Consider the following 6,174-nt stretch of genomic DNA (forward strand, 5'->3'; position numbering starts at 1 on the left):
TAGATTCATTCATAGGAAAATGGATACATATTGAAGATATACTCCTAAGTGAAATAAATAAGTCACACATGTGTAAATACCAAATAGTTTCCCTGGTGTGAATAATCTGCAACAATGCATAAGATTCTAATAAGATTACTGACATTTAGAAATGGGAAGAAAGGAGCTAAAGGTGTAGGGAAGGTGGGATGGGTAGGGGAAGAGTAAAAAGGGAAAAGAAAAAAATGTGAGAGAATGAAAAGATGGAAATGTAGATGGGGAGGGGAGGAGGGGGTGAAGGGAGGGCAGAGGTAAGGGGAAAAATGAGAATTAAGACTTGTCATGTAGAGGTACAAGATCCCAACAATGAATGTAACTGCACTGTATCCCTAAAATGTACCAATAAACTCAATTAAAGCTGAAAATAAAATATTAAAACCATACCTCAATTCATCATGTTTAGGATTCAAAAAAACAATCTCGTATATTTAAGGAGGTCAATAACTGTCATTCTGTTGTTTAGTCTTGGGCATAAAAGGCAAAATATATGAAATACATAATATACATCCATATTGATTTGTTGATTTGCAGTCATGCTACCTCCTCATATTGTCAAATAGATTTTACACTTTTTTTCAATTTAAAAATTTCTTATATGAAAGGCTACAGATTCACTAATGCTAAGTGAGAATTATGTTTCGTGATAAAAATGTCTTCACCAGTTTCTGTTTCTAGCTTCCCATTTTATTATTCTCTCTTTAATGCAATCACACTTACCTCAAGGTTGAGGCAAAATCCTTGAAGTAGAAGCACCACTTACTTGTTTTGCTGGACACTCATGTCTTGTCATCAAAGGCCTTTGAGTAGTTACACGTAGCACATGAGACTGTTAATGATTTGCTGCTGCTGTGAGACCTTTACATTTCTCAGAATGGCACATAATATTAAATTAAAGAAAAGGAGCTTTTCCTATTGACAAAGACAGGAACATGGATGACTTGCCAGATGATTCTTGATATGAATAGTGGAAATTATTTAATTTCATCAAATTATGAGATCTAATCTTAAAAATGAATTCATCGCATGTTTTTTGAATGTTCGCACCATATCACTTATATCTGAGCATGCCACCTGGCTATGTAATACTCAGTAAAAACTGTTGAAATATTATATTCTGAATTATGAATACATAGAGAATATTTGAGGGTGTGGCAAAGGCACAGTCTGCAGTCCTTAGGTAGCAATTAGTTTCGCAGACTATCTGTTCCACCATCATCCTACCCTCTTTCCTCTGGCAGATCCTATTCTGTACTTCCCATGTGTAACAAGGGTCAGGATATCTAGGATATAATGCCTTCCAGTATTGTATCTGAAAACTAAGATCTAACTGGAAACTTAGAAATTTGGAAAATTATCTAATTTAAGACTAAAGTTAACCATTCCTGGATTAGAAGTCATCTACAGGGAAGGGTTTCAAGATGAGATATGTCTGTCCACCATGAGCAATACTGGAGTCTAGAAACTAGAATAAAAACAAAGATAACCCTTAGAGGTGAGGATGTACCATCATGGAGTATGACTCTACCATCTTTTAAAGCATCAAATGCCATGCTGTGCAAGGGCAGCCTGGTCCTTAATTCACATTCAAGACAACATAGATCTGCTATGCTGGTAGGTCCCATTATAGGCGCTAACAAGAAAACTCTCTTTACCCTGAAAAGTCTTATCCATACATGGACATTATCCATGATCCTTCTATATTTCACTTAAAATACTTGAAGTACATTGGAATAAAATCTCTGAAAATAGTATTAATTTCAAAAATAATATCAAAGCACCTACTAATGTGAGGAACTGCATAAATTGATTTATAGTCATTCTTTCATTTAATAGTCACAACACTTTTAAGAGTAATTATGAGAATTTTTCCTTATGTAGAGTGAGTCAACTGAAGCAAGGAGAGGTTCATTACCTTGACTATAACAAGCTGAGAGCCAAAACTTGAACTTAGCATTGTTTAACACTTTCTCTCCTCTCTTCCCCCCCCCATTCTTTTTCAACACTTTCTCTCTTAGATACAATGTATTAGTGTAGATCTTCCAAGAAGCATATACCAAGACACCATTAAACATGCCAGAACCTTTTAGAGAACATGATCGTGTGAGGGGAAGTGAGGAGAGGGCTAGGAAAGCCACTGAAGAAATGTGAGTTTGTCCAGTGAAGACAGAAGAGGCCTTTCTGGGGTGGCTTGTGTTGTGATAAAATAGGAGGGGCCTGACCCTTCCCAAAGGATATTTTTCTATTGGCTTTTAAAAATGTTGTATCTTTCTTAGACATAGGATTTTTTGTGGCTGGCTGGAACCTCCCAGGTCATCAGGAGCCAACCTGGAGTGCATCTAGGCAAAAGCATTGGGCCTATAGGATAGGGTGGATGTAGGGCAGGTATCCCCATGCTGGGCCAGGCTGGCGTCCTAGCAAGGCTGCTTGCTCACTTGTCCTAGGTGTCTATCCTAGAGGTCATGGGCTGGCAATGGGGTTCTTCCTGCTTAGTAACAGTAGTGATGACCCCAACATTCTAGCCCTGTACACTCTAGAGTATGCTGACCTCAGGCCAAACTTGGTCACCTAGATTCCGGGCCATCCCCCTGAAGCTGCTGCATCATTTCACAAAGGAGCTTCTGTTACCATGGCAATCACCACGGCTGGTGCCACTTCTGCTCCAGTTGCCCCCACTGTTGCCCCCACCATTACCGTAGCAGTGTGCACCACCAGTGCTGCTTTGTTGACACCCACTGACACTTCCAGCATTACTACCTTTGTCACTGTGGCAATCATCATGATGCTTCTACTGTCACGACTACTGCTTCTGCTGCTGTCATCACTGCTGCTGGGTGATGGATCTATAGGGTAATGGCCCTCAAGGCTTGCCAAGGGTTTTCCCATACTCTCCTGAGGTGATGGTAGTGAGCACCTCCACTGTCCCATGGTAGTCAAGGACAGAGATTAGCTAGCATAATGGTGCAGAAATTCTGCAGTACACCACTGACTGCACCTGTATGTTCCTGCCCACTTTTGCTACGTGAGTTTCAATCATCACATTCTCAGAGAGCCTCCAAGAACCCTGTCCCATGTACTGCCTCCCCTGTGCTGTAGCACAAACCCCAATAAAACCTCAGGTAGATGATATTGTTTTGGTTTTTCATACTGAGTGTAGGAACTAGTGTCAGTGAGACCTGGTAAAGCTAGGAATTGCCAACAGAAAGAACATCTGGTAACACCAAAGAAATTCTAGTTTGTCTTCTTGTGACTTCTATCCAAACTGAGCCAAAGAACCCTCAACTAATTGGTAACAGCATGGCTGCTAAGGATCCCCAAGTGAAAGTGAGCCATCAGAGGAGCCCATGCCCAGGGCAAGGTCTTCTCATCCACCCCTGGCTGGGAGTGCCCAGGTAGCATGGCCTTATCAAGGGAAGGGTGGTGTCTGAGTGCAACTGAGCTGGGGTCATCTGCCCAGTGCCTGCACAACCCATCATGCAGGAGAGTGCATTTCATTTGCTATTGAAAGCATGAAATGTAAGTCTTAGCAGAAGAATATTTGTTTATCAACAAAAACTTCAAAGCCTACAGCCTAAATTGTGGGAACCATTCACTTATTATGGTGCTGCAGAAGGTGAAGGACATAGCAGACCCTGAAAAGTAGGTCCAGTTTCCAAAAGGAGCTCAGCTGACCCACTCGGGGAAATGGGTTTCCTACCACATCTGGAACAGACTCACTGCCAAAGAAAGCTCTTCAAAGAGTTTCATGAATTCTTTAAAAAGCCTTTAGGAAAGGGTTTTTCTGGCCGTATTTCAGAAAGTTCCCGTAAGGGAATTTCCTGTGCCCTTGTCAGCAAAAATTCACTAGGAAGGAGTTCAAGATAAAAACTTGTTCATTTTCTAAAAAGAAATAATCCACAAAACAGGAAGAAGCAGCCTACAAAAAGGAACAAAAGGAGGAACGAATTTATACAGAGAAAGTTCCCACCCAGGTACCTATTGCAGTCAGTTTATGTAAATGAAAGATGTAAGTATGTGGGAAGTGCTCAGTCTTGATTGGTTGATTGAGAATCACAGCTCATTGGTCAGATCTAGTAGCAAAGTGAGACTTCCTGGGACTGTTGATCTTGGTATTTGAAACTGCAACATGCCCAGGGGAGGGCTGCAAAGTGAAGTTAGTGATTCTTCCAGGAACACGGAGTACATGTGTGACTGCAGTCAGCGGATGGCTAATAGGCTCCACTATAAATTTAGGACACATTAGTCATTTGGGACCCTTTTGGAGATGAAACTTTTCTTAAATTCACATTCCTCCCTTTTGATAGAAGCTTGTAAACAGGTGACATCAACAGCATCATCAATTAAAGCAGTTACATCCCATCATGTTATCAGAAGAGTTGGTTGCCAGCACTGGGTCCATTCAGTTCTCTGTTGGGATCCTCATGTCTAGGCAGTGACCAGCGCAGCAGTTGGAGCCACCCTCTAATGAAGGACATCCAGATACCAGTTAGATCTGAGTCACAATCTCTTGGGTTAAGTTCTGGTTCTGACTAAAGTGAGGCTAGAGTCTTGGGGTGCTACCATGATTTGGGTGGGTGTCTCTTATAAATATCTGTTAAATGAGGCTAAAATGATCTTAAAGAGTTGTGGTATGAGGCAGATCAATAGAAATACAGGAGGAAATTTCAAAGGGAACAAGTGCCAGAGAGTAGCTTGCTAAAAATATCAGAGAATTTGGAGTTTAACCAGCTGAGAGGACCCTTTGAAAGCACTCTCATTAGGACTTTGCTAATTCTAAGATTTCAGAAGTTTTCGGCTCAGTCAGGCTAGACATATTTACACAAACACCGCATGAGATATTTGTAGCAGCACAGGCAATGCATTGCCCAACACAGAGGTAATCTAACATGGTGCAGCTATCCAGGAACACAGGAGTAGACAATCTAAAGACCTTTGATACTATTATTGCCCAAGTTGTGGAACCAGCAATTCTATCAACATCTGGGAAAGGTTTCTGATCATGTAGTCATTCCAGGCTGTACCGTGTTCTACTCAGAACCCCAACATTCTTCCAAATCTGCCCCAGCCACAGGGATCACCAACACCTCCTGGTAAATCTCAGCCTTTGGGAATGCCCACAGCGGCCATCCTTGTACTCCGAGGGGCTATCAGGGTAATAACTTATAGCAGAAGCCCTCTCCTTTCATGAGGTTGGGATTTTTTTTGTACCAGTGATCGAACTCGGATCCTTGTGCTTGCAAGGCAGGCAACGGAACAACTGAGCTACATCCCCAGCCCAAGGTTGCGAATTTTGATGGGGTGGAATTTGGGCCAGAAACTGGAGAGTGAAAAGGAAGAGATCACACACCCTAATAAACATCTCTTCTTATTTTCCAGGAATTTAGGCAACTAAGGACAGAAGGGTGAGATGGTGTCTGAGTGCAAATGAGCCACAGATGAAGACATAACTAGAGAGGGTACATATTAGTCCAGAAACGTTCTAGGAGTTTAGAGCTTGATTTTTGGCTAAACATTTTGTGAGATTATTGAAGCAAAAGTCAGCCTTAGGGTTAGGCTAGGAGAGGGATCTGCCAGTGAGACAAAGTTGAAAGAATGACAGAGAGAAGACAGAACCTCGGTAAACTGTGCACAAGGGGGTTTGATATTGCAGAAAGTCTCTTGTAAGAATTTAAAGAACTCAGAGCTGGTAGGTGATTAATGTTGAGGCAGATGTTGGTGCTCTGGTTGTTACTCAGTGTTGCCTTTAAAAAAAAAAAATAGGCCATGGGGTTGTTACATTTAGGTCCAGAAAGCGTTGCAGGTAATTCTGCAGGTGGTGTAAGGGGGAAAAAAGACACATTAGATGTGAGGGAGCACAGGCACATGGTAATCTCTTAAGGATTTTTCTCTTATGAGTTACATAAAATGAGTCATGGGTGTTATAATTGGGTCATTCATTATTCCTTAAGAAATCTGCAGGCAAGAGATGACAAATCCAGCAGTTGATAAGGTTGCCAGTGGAAGCCAAGGATAGTTGGACAACGGAGTTGTCCATCCATGAATAGAGGCTGGTATGAGTAAGATCAGACAATCCTAAAAGTAGAAGGAACAGAAGAAGGATCATTTTACTGGCTTTGACTGAGTTCTGGGACTTGCTGT

The sequence above is a fragment of the Fukomys damarensis genome, unplaced genomic scaffold (genome assembly GCF_012274545.1).
Source record: "Fukomys damarensis isolate Sample0158 unplaced genomic scaffold, DMR_v1.0_HiC HiC_scaffold_38, whole genome shotgun sequence".
Classification (NCBI taxonomy): domain Eukaryota; kingdom Metazoa; phylum Chordata; class Mammalia; order Rodentia; family Bathyergidae; genus Fukomys; species Fukomys damarensis.